Source organism: Sus scrofa, chromosome 9 (genome assembly GCF_000003025.6).
Source record: "Sus scrofa isolate TJ Tabasco breed Duroc chromosome 9, Sscrofa11.1, whole genome shotgun sequence".
Lineage (NCBI taxonomy): Eukaryota > Metazoa > Chordata > Mammalia > Artiodactyla > Suidae > Sus > Sus scrofa.
The window spans coordinates 63,042,558-63,059,239 of record NC_010451.4 but is presented as its reverse complement, the minus strand read 5'-3'; the positions used below and the strand labels follow the sequence as shown (position 1 = coordinate 63,059,239).

The following is a 16,682-nucleotide window of genomic DNA, read 5'->3' as shown; positions in this document are numbered from 1 at the left end:
CCTGTTATTATTGAATAATTGCAGTAACAAATCATTGTATTTTTGCCCAGGGTATACTTTAGTACATGAATTTTATCAGAAGAATGATATCCATTGAAATCCTATCACCGTGTACACAAGGATCTACTCTGTGGCCTTTATTTCTCATGAGATGAAGAAGAGAAAGACACACTCCCCGTCAGCTCTTTAAATAGGTGTGGTTAATACTAAGAAATAATGCACAAAAGAATGGGAAAATCCTCCACCAGTAAAGGAGAACACCATTGCTCCTGGAAAGGCAAGGTTTCAACCTGCACTGGTGCTCTGTATCTTTTGTGTGGCTTCTGAAGGAAGTGGGCATAGAGATGGATGGATTCATGCATAAGCATTATCACTGAGTTGTGTCACGGTGAGTGAAAGAAAAGAGGCTTTAGGTATGGACATGTTTTCATACAATATTAGTCACCATGGGCACGTCAAATTTTCCATTTCAAAAAAAAAAAAATCCCTGTGGCCTGTTGTTCAAAAGACTTGCAAAGAGGCTTGCTGTGCCACTTACCTGGTTGATTCTTCAGAAGATGCATGAAAGAAGAGCCAATGATTTTGCATTCTTGACCTATTTCTTTTCACGGGCAATAGAGCCACATATTTCAATGGTCCAAATCTGAGTTTGAAGACAAAAGCCCTACCTGCCAGCACTGAGTATCACTGGTACCATTTTTGGTCACATTTCCTAGATAGAGATATCGTTCAGGCCTATTGAAGGAAAAACCTATGTCATAAGATTAATGAGGTCTAGGAAGTGGTCTAATATATGCTTTCATTTCATTTCCCACCAATGGTAGTCTCTTCCTCCAACTGGCTATTTGGTGTTGGCTTGATAACCTCTAATGTAGAGGACTGTTCTATAATAAAAGAATGACACCTCCCAGAACTGAACTCATGCTTGGGGTTTAAGTAACCTGGGGAACTACTGGCAGGCCGACTTGTGTGTACATGCCAATGAAGCTTGGACTCCAGGGGACCTTGGTCAAAGGACAACCAGAGGATGAAGTATTGTGGCTGGTGGTACCCCTCACCTCAAAAGGCCTTGCGTTGCAATGACAAGTTCTAGACTTTTCCATCTGTCAGGTCTGGGTACCCATCCATGATCCACCACCTGGTTCCTTAATGTATGCCATCATGCATATTCACCTGGCTGAGCCTCAGTATCACTGTCTGCACAATGGGGACAGTAACAGTCTAAGCTTACCAGCAGCTTGCATGAGAACATGACTCTAGACAATACAGGATCAGCAATGCCAGATCTGAGCCATGTCCATGACCCAAATAACAGGTCCCAGCAATGCTGGATCCTCAGCCTACTGAACAATGCCACAGAATGTACACATGCCTTCATGGTTACTACTCAGTTTCCCTTCTGCGGAGCCATGATAGGAACGCCTGTAGGCACAGCTTTGCTAGACCTCTGGACTGGGATTTTCCAGATGACATTTGTCAGCCAAAGCACAGACCACCCTTATTTGGAAGGAAGCGGGGATTGTCCTTCTTCTCGAGTACTCCACGTTGAGAGACTTGGTTTGAAGTGTCAGGTCCAGAGAAAGGCCTTCTGTCATCTCCTTCGGGCCTTTCCAACCACCGGTTCCATGATCCCAGGACAGGGTCCCTTCCCCCAGCCTCAGGTTCCCCATGCGACCCGTGGGACCCATTGGAACACACAAGTGGCTTTGGGGCCAGCAGTCAAACCCATTTGGTGGCAGGAAGCAGGACCTTCCCAGCACCACAGGCACCACAGCTCTGCCTCTGACCATGGGCCCCAGTGGACCCCATGGGACTCTGCCACCCAAACTCACAGGTGCATGGCAACCAGGGCAGATGGCCATTAGGGCTGAGGGAGTGGGAGGCCCACCAGGTTCTAGAAGGCCCTGCTCTCTGATTCCTGTGCTTCCTGCTCAGGGATCTCACCAGAGCCCTGCCTTTGGGGAGAGGCAATGGCTGATCGAAGCCTGGAGGTGAATGTGTCAATGGGCCATCCTCGATGGTCAGGCAGTGCCTTGGCTCATCTGGGCATCATTCTCCAATCTGGAAAACGATCTAGCTGTTGGAAAGACAGTCAACCTTAGACTTAGCCCCCTGTAGTGTGCATTTTGTTTTTCAAGAAAATCATATATTCATAAAATCCACTTTCATAAAATCAAAATCCAAGGCCATCAAAGCAGAGGGCCCCTTGTGGCTCAGCAGTAATGGACCCGAGGAATATCCATGAGGAAGCGGGTTTAATACCTGGCCTTGCTCAGTGGGCAAAGGATCAGTGAGCTGTGGATTAGGTGGTACATCCATCTCTGATCACGGGGGGCCAAGTCCAGAATGGTGGCAGAGGCGATCTTGTGTATCTCTGATCGACCACCAGCCTAGAACTTCTCCATGCCATGCGTGGAGATCCCAAAATCAATATAAAATCTACATTTTTTTTAAAAAGTTACACCTTGCCATTTGTTACTATTGAGTCATTGAAATAAAGAATCTTTTCATCTTTGCCCAGGAAATACATTAGTACATGAATTTTATCAGAAGAAAGATATCCATTGAAATCCTATCACCGTGTAGTAAGACATCTACCAAATGGCCTTCATTTCTCTTCACACTCCCGCTGACTGTTGAAGACTTGTGGTTTATGCAATGAAATAATGCTGAAAAGAAGGGAAAAATCCTCCACCAGGAACAGAGAACACCATTGCTCCTGGAAAGGTGAAGTGTCAATCTGCACGGGTGCTCTGTATCTTCTGTGTGGCTTATGAAACAGGTGGGCAGAGTGATGGATGGACTCATGCATCAGCATTATCCCTGAGGTGAGTCACGGTGAGTGAACCAAGAGAGGCATTAGGAATGGACATGTTTTCACACAAAATTAGTGACCATGGGCATGTCAATGCTTTCTGTTTCACAAACAAATCCCTGTTGCTTAGTGTGAAAATCTTGTGGAGAGGCATGCTTGTGCCATTTATCTGGTTGAGTTTTCAGAAGTAGATTCATGAAAGAATAGCTAATGGTTTTACATTCTTGATCTTTTTCTTTCATGGGCAATAGATCCACATATTTCAAAGGTCCACAAATGGATTTTGAAGACAAAAGCCCTAACTGGCAGCACTGAGTAGCACTGGTTCCATTTTTAGTTACATTTCCAAAATAGAGATGTCGTTTGGGCCCATTGAAGGAAATACCTATGTCATTAGTTAAAGGAGGTCTAGGAAGTGTTTTAGTATATGCTTTCATTTCCTTTCCCACAAATGGTAGTCTCATACTCCAGAGGATTTTGGATGTCTTGATAACCTCTAAAGAAAAGGACTGTTCCATAACCAAAGAATGATGCAGCCCAGAAATGAAAGCAGGCATTTGGTTTAGGCAAACTGGTGAAGCACTGGCAGGCCATTGTGTGTGTATATGCCAATGGGGCATGGACTCCAGGTGGCCTTGGTCAGAGGACATCCATGGGATGAAGGGCTGTGGCTGGGGGTACCCCTCAGGTCAAAGGGCCTAGCATGGCAATGGCAAGATCCAGATGTTTCCACCTGTCAGGTCTGTGTATCTATCCAAGCACCACTACCTGCATCCTTGATGTATGACATCATGTATGTGCATCCTGCTGTGCCTCAGTCTGCCTGTCTGCACAACACGGACAGTCACATTCTCAGCCTCCCATGGGATTGCATGAGAACATGACTCCAGACAATACAGGGACAGCAATGCCAGATCTGAGCCATGTCCATGAACCAAGGAACAGGTCCCTGCAATGCTGGATCCTCAGCCTACTGAACAATGCCAAGAAATGACCCCACGCCCTTGTGGTTACTAGGCAGTTTCCCTTCGGTTGAGCTATGATGGCATGTCCTGTGGAACAGGTTTGGAAGACCTCCAGACTTGGATGGTCCAGATGACATGTGTCAGCCAAAATACAGACCACTCCAATTTGTGAGGCAGCAGGGATTATCCTGCTTTTTGGGTACCCCACGTGGAGAGACTTGGTTTGGAGAGTGGGGTCCAGACACAGGTCTTCTCTCTTCTCCTTCGGGCCTTGCCAACCACCGGTTCCATGATCCCAGGACAGGGTCATTTCCCACAGCCTCAGTTTCCCAATGTGACCTGCGGGAACCATTGGAATATGCAGATGGCATTGGGGCTGGCAGCCAAACCCATTTGGTGGCAGGATGCAGGCCCTTCCCAGCACCACAGGCACCACAGCTCTGCCTCTGACCATGGGCCCCAACGGACCCCATGGAACTCTGCCACCCAAACACAGAGGTGCCTGGTAACCAGGGCAGATGGCTGTTAGGGCTGAGGGAGTGGGAGGCCCACCAGGTTCTAGAAGGCCCTGCTCTCTGATACACGTGCTTCATGCTCATGGTTCTCAATGGAGCACTGCTTTTGGAGAGATCCAACGGCTGAGGCAAGCCTTGATCTTGATGTGGCAGTGGGCCAACCTCGATGGTCAGGCAGTGCCCTGGCTCTTCTGGGTGTCATTTTTTCCCATCTGGAAAATGATCTGGCTGGTGGCAAGACAGTCAACCTTAGACGTTGTCCACTTGTAGGGTATATCTATTTTTTTAAGAAAATGATACATTCATAAAATCCACATTAAAAATCTCCAGAAAGGGAGGACATCAAAGCAGAGGGCCCTTTGTGTCTCAGAAGAAGTAGGCCCAAGGAATGTCCATGAGCAGATTTGATCCCTGGCCTTGCTCAGTGGGTAAAGGATCCGTGAGCTCTGGATTAGGTTTTAGATCCACCTCATATCTCAGTTGCCCAAGGACATGGCAGTGGTATAGGCTAGCAAGTGTAGTTCTGATTGACCAACATCCTAGGAACATCACCATGCCAAGTGTGGGGCCCCAAAAATAAATATAAAATCTGATTTTTAAAAATATATATATATATGCACCTGGCTGCCTGTTATTATTAAGGCATTGCTGTAATGAATCTTTGCATCTTTGCCCAGGGCATATGTTAGCACATGAATTTTATCAGAAGAATTATGTCCATTGAAATCCTATAACCATGTTCACAGGGATCTACCATGTGGCCATTATTTCTCATCAGAGAAAGAAGTGAAAGACCCACTCCCTGATAGCTCTTTAAAGAGTTGTGGTTCATGCAATGAAATAATGCTGAAAAGAAGGGGAAAATCCTCCATGAGGAACATAGAACACCATTGTTTCAGGAAAGGTGAAGTGTCAATCTGCACAAGTGCTGTATCTTCTGTGTGGCTTATGAAACAGGTGGGCAGAGAGATGGATGGACTCATGCATAAGCATTATCACCGAGGTGAGTCACGGTGAGTGAAACTAGAGAGGCGGTAAGTATGGACAGGTTTTCATACAAAATTAGTGACCATGTGCATGTCAATTGTTTCCATTTCAAAAAAGAAATTCCTGTTGCCTGTGGTGCGAAAGAATTGTGGAGAGGCTTGCTCTGCCATTTACCTGGTTGATTTTTGAGAAGATTCATGAAAGAATAGCCAATAGTTTTACATTCTTGATGTTTTTCTTTTCACTGGCAATAGACCAACATAGGCCAAATGTCGAAAATCCTTTTGAATACAAAAGTCCTACTTGCCAGCACTGAGTAGCACTGGTACCATTTTTAGTCGCATTTCCTAGATAGAGATGTTGTTTGGCCTTTTGAAGGAAATACATATGTCATAAGTTTTAGGTGGTCTAAGAAGAGGTCTAGTATATGGTTTCTTTTTTTTTATATGATGATATTTATTTTAGTGAAGCCTAAATATTTATTTATATGTATATTTTTATTTTCCCACTGTACAGCAAGGGGGTCAGGTTATCCTTACATGTATATATTACAATTACATATTTTCCCCACCCTTTCTTCTGTTCCAACATGAGTATCTAGATAAAGTTATCAATGCTATTCAGAAGGATCCCCTTGTAAATCTATTCTAAGTTGTGTCTGATAAGCCCAAGCTCCCGATCCCTCCCAGCCCCTCCCCCTCCCATCAGGCAGCCACAAGTCTCTTCTCCAAGTCCATGATTTTCTTTTCTGAGGAGATGTTCATTTGTGCTGGATATTAGATTCCAGTTATAAGTGATATCATATGGTATTTGTCTTTGTCTTTCTGGCTCCTTTCACTCAGGATGAGATTCTCTAGTTCCATCCATGTTGCTGCAAATGGCATTATGTCATTCTTTTTTATGGCTGAGTAGTATTCCATTGTGTATATATACCACTTCTTCCGAATCCAATCATCTGTCGATGGACATTTGGGTTGTTTCCATGTCCTGGCTATTGTGAATAGTGCTGCAATGAACATGCAGATGCACGTGTCTCTTTTAAGTAGAGCTTTGTCCGGATAGATGCCCAAGAGTGGGATTGCAGGGTCATATGGAAGTTCTATGTATAGATTTGTAAGGTATCTCCAGACTGTTCTCCATAGTGGCTGTACCAGTTTACATTCCCACAAACAATGCAGGAGGGTTCCCTTTTCTCCACAGCCCCTCCAGCACTTGTTATTTGTGGATTTATTAATGATGGCCATTCTGACTGGTGTGAGGTGGTGTCTCATGGTAGTTTTGATTTGCATTTCTCTTATAACCAGCGATGTTGAGCATTTTTTCATGTGTTTGTTGGCCTTCTGTATATCTTCTTTGGAGAAATGTCTATTCAGGTCTTTTGCCCATTTTTCCATTGATTGATTGGCTTTTTGCAGTTGGGTTGTATAAGTTGTTTATATATTCTAGAGATTAAGCCCTTGTCAGTTGCATCATTTGTCAGCAAAATCATTTGCATATTTTCTCCCATTCTGTAAGTTGTCTTTTTGTTTTCCTTTTGGGTTTCCTTTGCTGTGCAAAAGCTTTTCAGTTTGATGAGGTCCCATGGGTTTATTTTTGCTCTAGTTTCTATTGCTTTGGGAGACTGACCTGAGAAAATATTCATGATGTTGATGTCAGAGAGTGTTTTGCCTATGTTTTCTTCTAGGAGTTTGATGGTGTCCTGTCGTATATTTAAGTCTTTCAGCCATTTTGAGTTTATGTTTGTGCATGGTGTGAGGGTGTGTTCTCGTTTCATTGCTTTGCATGCAGCTGTCCAGGTTTCCCAGCAATGCTTGCTGAATAGACTTTCCTTTTCCCATTTTATGTTCTTGCCTCCCTTGTCAAAGATTAATTGACCATAGGTGTCAGGGTTTATTTCAGGGTTCTCTATTCTGTTCCATTGGTCTGTCTGTCTGTTTTGGTACCAGTACCACACTGTTTTGATGACTGTGGCTTTGTAGTATTTCTTGAAGTCTGGGAGAGTTATGCCTCCTGCTTGGTTTTTGTTTCTCAGGATTGCTTTGGCGATTCTGGGTCTTTTGTGGTTCCATATAAATGTTTGGATGGTTTGTTCTAGTTCTGTGAAAAATGTCCTGGGTAATTTGATAGGGATTGCATTGAATCTGTAGATTGCTTTGGGTAGGATGGCCATTTTTACAATATTGATTTTCCCAATCCAGGAACATGGAATATCTTACCATTTCTTTACATCTTCTTTGATTTCTTTGATTAAGGTTTTATAGTTCTCGGCATAGAGGTCCTTTACCTCCTTGGTCAGGTGTATTCCGAGGTATTTGATTTTGTGAGGTGCACTTTTAAAAGGTATCGTATTTTTGTATTCCTTTTCTAATGTTTCATTGCTGGTATACAGAAATGCAACTGACTTCTGAATGTGAATCTTATATCCTGCTACTTTCCTGAATTTATTAATCAGTTCAAGTAGTTTTGGGGTTGAGTCCTTAGGGTTTTCTAGGTATAGTATCATGTCATCTGCATACAGTGACAGTTTGATCTCTTCCCTTCCTATATGGATGCATTTTATTTCTTTTGTTTGTCTAATTGCTGTGGCTAGGACTTCCAAAACTCTGTTTAAGAGCAGTGGTGAGAGTGGGCATCCCTGCCTTGTTCCAGATTTGAGAGAGAAGGCTTTCAGTTTTTCCCCATTGAGTATTATGTTTGCTGTGGGTTTATCATAAATGGCTTTGATTATGTTCAGGAATGTTCCCTCTATACCCACTTTGGCGAGGGTCTTGATCATGAATGGGTGTTAGACTTTGTCAAATGCTTTTTCTGCATCTATTGAGATGATCATATGATTTTTGACTTTTTTTTGTTAATGTGGTGTATGATGCTGATTGATTTGCGTATGTTGAACCATCCTTGTGAACCTGGGATGAACCCAACCTGGTCATGGTGTATAATTTTTTTGGTATGTTGTTGGATTCGGTTGGCTACGATTTTGTTGAGAATTTTTGCATCTATATTCATCAATGATATTGGGTGATAGTTTTCTTTTTTGGTGGTATCTCTGCCTGGTTTTGGAATGAGGGTGATGGTGGCCTCATAGAATGTCTTTGGGAGTATTCCTTCTTCTTCAACTTTTTGAAAGAATTTAAGGAGGATGGGCACCAATTCCTCTTTATATGTTTGATAAAATTCACCTGTGAAGCCATCTGGTCCTGGACTTTTATTTGTAGGGAGTGATTTTATGACCTCTTCAATTTCAGTTCTAGTGATTGGTCTGTTCAGTTGGTCTGTCTCTACTTGATTCAGTTTTGGCAGGCTGTATGATTCTAGAAAATTGTCCACTTCTTCCAGATTGTCAAACTTGTTGCCGTATAGTTGTTCATAGTATTCTCTTATGGTTTTTTGTATTTCTGCTGTATCTGTTGTGATTTCTCCTTTTTCATTTATAATTTTGGTTATTTGGGTTCTTTCTCTCCTCTTTTTAGTGAGTCTGGCCAGGGGTTTGTCAATTTTGTTCACCTTTTCAAAGAACCAGCTCTTGGTTTTATTAATTTTCTCTATTGTTTTTTGAGTCTCTGTTTTATTGATTTCTTCTTTGATCTTTATAATTTCCTTCCTTCTGCTGACTTTAGGCCTTTTTTGTTCTTCTTTTTCTAATTCGTTTACGTGGAGGGTTAAGTTGTCATTTTGGGATCTTCCTTCTTTTTTGAGAAAGGCCTGCATTGCTATAAATTCCCCTCTGAGCACTGCTTTTGCAGCATCCCATAGATTTTGAGAGGTTGTGTCTTCATTATCATTTTTTTCCAGGTAGTTTTTAATTTCCTTCTTGATTTCCTCATTGACCCATTGGTTTTTTAGTAGCATGTTGTTTAGTCTCCATGTAGTAGGTTTTTTCTCTTTCCTTTTCCCATGGTTGGTGTTTAATTTCATGGCCTTGTGGTCAGAGAAGATACTTCAGATAATTTCTACGCTCCTAAATTTATTGAGATTCGCTTTGTGTCCCAATATGTGGTCGATTCTTGAGAATGTTCCATGAGCATTTGAGAAGAATGTGTATTCTGATTTTTTTGGATGTAGTATCCTGAAGATATCAATTCAGTCTAACTTTTCTATTGTTTCCTTTAGGATCTCTGTTGCTTTATTGGTTTTCTGTCTAGAGGATCTGTCCATTGATGTGAGGGGGGTATTTAGGTCTCCTACTATGATTGTATTCTCATCAATATCTCCCTTTATGTCTGTTAATATTTGTTGTATGTATCTGGGTGCTCCTGTATTTGGGGCATATATGTTGACGATTGTAACATCCTCTTCTTGGATGGATCCCTTAATCATTAAATAGTGTCCTTCATTGTCTTTGTTTATGTCTTTTGCTTTAAAGTCTATTTTGTCTGATATGAGTATTGCAACTCCTGCTTTTCTGTCTTGTCTATTGGCGTGAAATATTTTTCCCCACCCTTTCACTTTCAATCTATATGTATCTTTTGTCCTGAGGTGAGTTTCTTGTAGGCAGCATATTGAAGGTTTTTGCCTTTTTATCCACTCAGCCACTCTATGTCTTTTGATTGGGGCATTCAGTCCATTGACATTTAAGGTGATAATTGATAGATGATTACTTATTGCCATTTGAACCTCGTGTTCCAGTTGATTCTATGGTTCTCCATTCTTCCTTTCTTTTTTTTTTTTTTGGTTGGATGGTCTCCTGTTATTATCTGCTTAAGTGTATTTTTTTTTCATTTTTTGCAAATGCAATATTTGGTTTTGGCTTGTGGTTGCCCTGTTTTTTAAGTATGCTAACCCCTTCCCATAAATGTGTGTTTTAGCCTGATGGTCCTGTAAGTTCAAACACCTCATTACTACATTAAAATTAAGAAGAGAAACATACAAACAATCAAACAAAAAGGGTTATTTACTTCCTAACATCCCTTGCCCACATTTTATGGTTTTGATGACTCTTTTTTATTTTTTTTCTTTTTAATTTTATTTTGTTTGAAGCATGTTCATGATTAAATCTGTATGCTGGCTTATTTGAGTGACTGCTCTCTGATTGCAGTTTCCTCAGTCCTAGTTCTTCCCCTTCTTCTTTTTTTTCCTTTTCTTTTTTCTTCCCTTTCCTTCCTTTCTTTTTGGTTTAGAGAAGCCCTTTCAATACTTCCTTTAACCTGGGTTTTGTGTTGCTGTATTAAGTTTTTGTTTGTTGGGAAAACTTTTTATTTCCCCTTCTATTTTAAATGATATTCTTGCTGGATAGAGTATTCTAGGTTGCATTTTTTTTTCCTTTGAGCACTTTAAATATCTCTTGCCATTCCCTCCTGGTGTTTCTGTAGAGAAATCAGCTGATATTCTTATGGGGATTCCCTTGTAGGTAACATTCTGTTTTTCTCTTGCTGCCTTTAGGCTCCTCTCTTTATCACTAACTTTTGCCATTTTCATTATGATGTGTCTTGCTGTGGGTCTGTTTGGGTTCAGTTTGTTTGGGGCCCTCTGTGCTTCTTGTATCTTGAACCCAGTATCCTTTAGATTTGGGATGTTTCCAGCGATAATTTCTTCAAATATATTTTCCATCCCCTTATCTTTTTCTACTCCTTCTGGAATTCCTATTATGCATAGATTGGCCTGCTTTATATTATCCCATAGGTCTCATATTGCTTTCCAGTTTTTTGATTCGGTTTTCTGTCTGTTGACCAGATTGAGTGGTTTCCATTATTCTATCTTCCATATCACTGATTCGTTCTTCTGCATTATTCATTCTGGTTTTTACTGCCCCTAGTTCAGTTTGCATCTCTGCAAATGAATGTTCTAGTTTTTCTTGGCTCCTCCTTATATTGTCTAGTTCCTTTCTGAGGGTAGCTGCATTACTGTTCATATCTTCTCTTAATTCCTTCAGTATTTTCACTATTTCACTTTTGAACTCCAGGTCTGTCAGACTGCCGAGATCTGTTTCATTGTTGACTGTTTTAGGTGAGTTCTCCTGTTGGTTTGACTGGGGGTGGTTTCTCAGCTTCTTCATCTTGCTTGTTGTTTTCTTTCTCCTGAGGGAGTTGTACTCTCTGTGATCGGGCAGTGTTTGCCTTGTCACTGCCGTGGAATATTTGCTGAGGGCTGGCGTTGTTGGTCAATCTTTTTTGAGGCAGTGTGGCTTTTCTGGAGTGTTGATGGAGCTAACAGTGTTTCTTTGAAGCAAAGGAGGGCTTCCTGAAGGCAGACAGGACTGGGAGGTCCACACCACGATGGTAGCAGATTTCACTTGGCCATGCAGAGCTTGCTCTGGTGTTTTTAGGCTGTGGGGTTCTTGCAGGGGGTTGGCGGTGTTGTGCAGCTGTTCCTCAGGAGTGCAGCACCCCCTGGGGCCTGGAGCAGCTATCTGGGTCACTGAGAACCTAAGAGGCTCTTCCCTAGGGCAGCCCAACTCAGAAGGACAGCCTGAGAATGTAGGAAGATCTTTTCACAGTCTGGCCGAGCTTGTTGCAGCTTTTCTGGGCTGCTGGGCGTCCTCCAGGGGGCTGGTGGTGCTGAGCAGCTATTCCACGGGAGTGGGGCACCGCCTTGGGGCTTGGGCGGGTAGCAGGGCCATTGGAAACCCAAGAGGCTCCTCCCTGGGGCAGCCTGACTCAGAAAAACCATCCGAGAATTAGGCAGATCTATTCACGGCCTGGCTAGGTTTGTTCTAGCTTTTCTGGGCTGCAGGCCTTTTCTCGGGGGCTGGTGGTGTTTGGTGCTGCTCTGCGGAAGTGTAGCCCCTCCAAAGGGCAAGCAGGCCTGTGCAGGGACAGCCCCTGCAGTGGTAGGCTTCAGGCAATTGTTGAGGCCAGCCCTCCTGGATGGCAGGCAGCCCCAGGTTCGGTGAGAGCGTAGGGGGTGTTGGGGGTGGGGGGAGGGGATGCACTGGGAAGCACAGCTTTCAACTAGCTAGCAGTCCTGTAAGGTTGTTGTGGCATGGGGGGTTTCCTATGGGGACCCACCCCTTCTTCTCTCCCCTCCCCAGCACAGGCGCAGACCAGGCTCTTCTCCCAGGTTCCCTCTGATGTGGCTTTCCACTTCCCTGCCCCTAGAGTATTGCTCCCTTCCTCTGCGACAGCTTTGTTTTCTAGTCTCCCAGGCAGTCTCTGCCCTGTCAAATGGTTTCTAGACCTCCCAAGCAGTTTCCGCTCTGCCCCACCCACCCAGCCCGTTCTCAGAGACTAACCTCTGGAGCCGAGGTCTCGGTGCCCAGCCCCCACCCAGGCATCCCCCGGCCCTTTCTTGGGGACTAACCTTCAGAGGCGAGGTCTCGGTGCCCAGCCCCCACCCAGGCGTCTCAATTTTTGGTGACTGTGCCTGTAGTTCAGATGGTCCGTTCAGTTCTTGATCGGCTTTTCTGTACTCCAACTTAGTGCTACACTCTTCTCTGCATCTGGAGATTCCTCGGTTCATTTGATCTTTCCCCCATGTAGGTGACTTTCCAGGGTGTGGGATCCCTTTCTCCTCCGCAGTTCCCTTTTGGGAGCGCCCATCCTGCTCAAATTCACCTTCTCTCACTCTCCTCCTTTCTCCCGTTCTGCCAAGTAATGTCACAAACTTCTTGCCGTTATTGGAGTTTAGTTCTTCTGCCAGCGATTGGTTGCTGTTCTGTGCGAGTCATTTATTCTGTAGATGTGCTTTTTTTGTTGTGTTTGTGGGAGAGGGTGAGCGTGTCCCCCTACCCCTCTGCCATCTTGTCCTCTCTCTCAGTATATGCTTTCATTTCCTTTCCCAACAATGGTCTTCTCATCCTTCAAATGGCTTTTGGATTTTGGCTTCATAACCTCTTAAAAAAAAGACCGTTCCATAACAACAGCCCAGAATTGATAGCCTGCTTTGTGTTTATGCAAACTGGTGACTGCAGGCAGGCTGAATTGTGTGTATATGACGATGGAGCCAGGACTCCAGGTGGCCTTGGTCAGAGGACATCCAGGGGATGAAGGGCTGTGGCTGGGAGTACCCCTCAGCTCCAACGGCCTTGCATGCCAATGGCAGGAAACAGACGTTTCCACCTGTCAGGTCTGGGAACACATCCAAGCTCCACCACCTGATTCCTTGATGTATGACATCACGCATGTTCACTCTGCAAAGCCTCAGTATCCCTGTCTGCACAACAGGGACAGTAACGATCTCAGTATCCCAGGGGCTTTCATGAGAACATGACTCCAGACAATACAGGGACAGCCATATCAATTCTGAGCCATGTACATGACCCAAGTAACACATCACAGCAATGCTGGATCCTCAGCCTACTCAACGTTGCCAAGGAATGACCCCATGTCTTCGTGGTTACTACACAGTTTCCCTTCAGCTGAGCCATGATGGGAACTCCTGTGGCACAGGTTTGGAAGACCTCTGAACTGGGATCTTCCAGATGTCATGGGTTGGCCAAAACACAGACAACCCCAAATTGGAATGCCGTGGGATTATCCTTCTTCTCGGGTATACCACTTAGAGAGACTTGGTTTGGAGTGTGGGGTCCAGAGACAGGACTTCTGTTGTCTCCTTCTGGCCTTGCCAACCACCGGTTCCATGATCCCAGGACAGGGTCCCTTCCCCCAGCCTCAGGTTCCCCATGTGACCAGTGGGACGCATTGGAATACACAGATGGCTCTGGGGCCAGCAGCCAAACCCATTTGGTGGCAGTATGCAGGCCCTTCCCAGCACCACAGGCACCACAGCTCTGCCTCTGACCATGGGCCCCAATGGACCCCATGGAACTCTGCAACCCAAACACATGGGTGCCTGGCAGCCAGGGCAGATGGCTGTTAGGGCTGAGGGAGTAGGAGGCCCACCCAGCTCTAGAAGGCCCTGCTCTCTGATTCCTGTGCTTCCTGCTCAGAGATCTCACTGGAGCACTGCCTTCGGAGAGATCCAATGGCTGAGGCAAGCCTTGAGCTTGATGTGGCAATGGGCCAAACTCGATGGTCAGGCAGTGCCCTGGCTCTTCTGGGTTTCATTTTTCCCATATGGAAAAAGATTTTTCTATTGGAAAGCCTGTCAACCCCATTCATTCATAAAATCCATTTTCAAAAATTCCAGAAGGGGTGGGCATCAAAGCAGAGGGCCCATAGTGGCTCAGCAGTAATGGACCCAAGGAATTTCCATGAGGAATTGGGTTTGATCCCTGGCCTTACTCAGAGGGTTAAGGATCCATGAACTGTGGATTAGGTGGTTGACCGATCTCAGATCTTGGATGGCCAAGGCCATGGCTGTGGCATAGGCCAGCATGTGTAGCTCTGATTGACCACAAGCCCAGAAACTTCTTCATGCCATGGGGTGGGCCCCCAATATCCAGATAAAATCTTTTATTTAAAAAAAGTTACACTGGTCATGCTGTTATTACTGAGGCATTGCAGTAATGAATCTTTGCATCTTTGCCCAGGGAATAAAATAGTACATGAATTTTATCCAAGGAATGATCTCTATTTAAATCCTATCACCTTGTACACAGGGATCTACCAAATGGCCTTTATTTCTCATCAGAGAAAGAAGAGATAGACCCACTCCCCACTAGCTCTTGAAATGCTTGTGGTTCATGCAGTGAAGGAATGCTCAAAAGAAGGGGAGAATCCTCTGTCAGGAATGGAGAACACGACTGCTCCTGGAATGGTGAAGTGTCAATCTGCATGGTTGCTCTGTATCCTCTTTGGGGCTTCTGAAATTGGTGGGCAGAATGATGGTTGTTCTCATAAATATGCATTATCACCAAGTCACGGTGAGTGAAACAAGAGAGTGTTAGGTATGGACATATTTTCATACAAAATGAGTGACCATGGGCATGTCAATTGTTTTCAATTAAAAAAAGAACACCCTGTTGTCTGTTGTGTGAAAGACTTTTGGGGAGGCTTACTGTGCCATTTAACTGGTTGACTTTTCAGAAGAAGATGCATGAAAGATTAGCCATTGTTTTTACATTCTTGACATTTTTCTTTTCTAGGGCAATAGATCCACAGAGTTCAAAGGTCCAAAAACGGAGTTTAATGACAAAAGCCCCACCTGCCAGGACTGAGTAGCACTGGTATGATTTTTAGTCGCATTTCCTAGATAGAAATGTCATTTGGCCTATTGAAGGAAATGTGAAATATGTTCTAAGTTTATGGAGGTCTAGGACATGGTCTAATATGTGCTTTCATTTCCTTTCCCATCAATGGTCGTCTCATCCTCCAACCGGATTTTTGGTATTGTCCTGATAACCTATAAGGAAAAGGTCTGTTCCATATCAGGAAGTTCACAGGCTTGGACTTTCCAGGTGCCATGGATGTGGCCTTAAGAGGATTCAAAGAAATCCAAATCCTATTCACCACACTAGGAACCAGAGTCACAGCAGTGACAACAGTAGATCCTGAACCTGCTGAGCCATCAGGGAATGGCTTGGTATCTGCTGCAAGGCAATATTTTTGGTCCTATTCGAGATCCACAAAATCAGTAACCCTGGAGGTGGGTTCCTGCCCTCAGGGAGTGAGAAGGCCCTCTGTGGGATTATGATAGATGCTCACGTTTGGGAAGCATAGCTGGAGTCCTTCCTAAGAGACACTGATTTCTGAAGGGAAAAAACCTTACAGCTTCAGAGCCATGGACATGCTCAGTTATGAACCCGGCTCAACACAGTTCATGCAGGGCCAGCAACCATCTCCCCAAGGGGCACTGCAATGTGGCCTGAGGGGTCAATATGAGAAGCAAGGGGGAAAACAATGGGACACTCTGAAGCCACCCTTCCCCCAAGTCACCCTCTGCCTCTAGGAAGAATGAAGCTCGTTGCAAGACAGGTGTGTCCAGGACTACTTTGCTGGCCAAAAGTGAACTGCTTTGCTCTCCACATGGACTTCTCTTTCTTTGGCCACCCATGCCTGTGGCCTGTGAAAGGTCCCAGGCCACAGCTGGGGCATAGGCCACAGCCACACCAAGCCACACCTGTGACCTACATCGCTGCTTGAGGCAATGCTGGATCCACCACCACCACCCCACCACCGCCAGGCCAGGGATTGAGCCTGTGTCCTCAGACACCATGTCAGCTCCTTAAGCCCCTGAGCCACAAGGGGATCTCCACCCCTTTCCTTGTTCTCCCTCGCTCTCATTTCTGGTAGGGACTACAGTGAGGGAAGAGTCATTCAGTGGGTGTGTCACAAGGGGAAGACACATATAGGACAGCATGTTCTCATGCAACATAGTGGGAGACAGAGATTGTCCGAGGCTAGAGGAGGCAATAGGAAGGCGGAGGAGACAGAAGGAGAGAAGGGAGTGGGCCCAAACCCAACACGGCAACACCCACAGGAGGAGAGGCCTGCCACACAGAGTGACCTAGGGTGCTGTCCGCTTACCTTGGTGACCTGCACTGATCAACAAACCTTGCTGCCAGGTGGGCTTGGGGAAGATAGGTGAGGAATGGTCAGCATCCTGGATCCCCAGCTGGGGCCA

General features: G+C 44.7%; 1 long non-coding RNA gene across 10 annotated transcripts in view; it reads left to right on the top strand.

Moving 5' to 3' along the window:
• The window catches only part of LOC110255466, a 49,898-nt gene extending 33,682 nt beyond the window's left edge, over positions 1 to 16,216 (top strand). For 6 of the 10 annotated variants that reach the window (XR_002335772.1, XR_002335774.1, XR_002335770.1 and 3 more), the window contains 3 exons: positions 51 to 2,828; positions 5,042 to 5,308; positions 14,719 to 16,216. This is a non-coding gene — a long non-coding RNA (uncharacterized LOC110255466). The remainder of the gene's footprint in view (positions 1 to 50; positions 2,829 to 5,041; positions 5,309 to 14,718) is intronic. The other 4 variants (XR_002335775.1, XR_002335768.1, XR_002335769.1 and 1 more) reach the window with 4 other exon arrangements.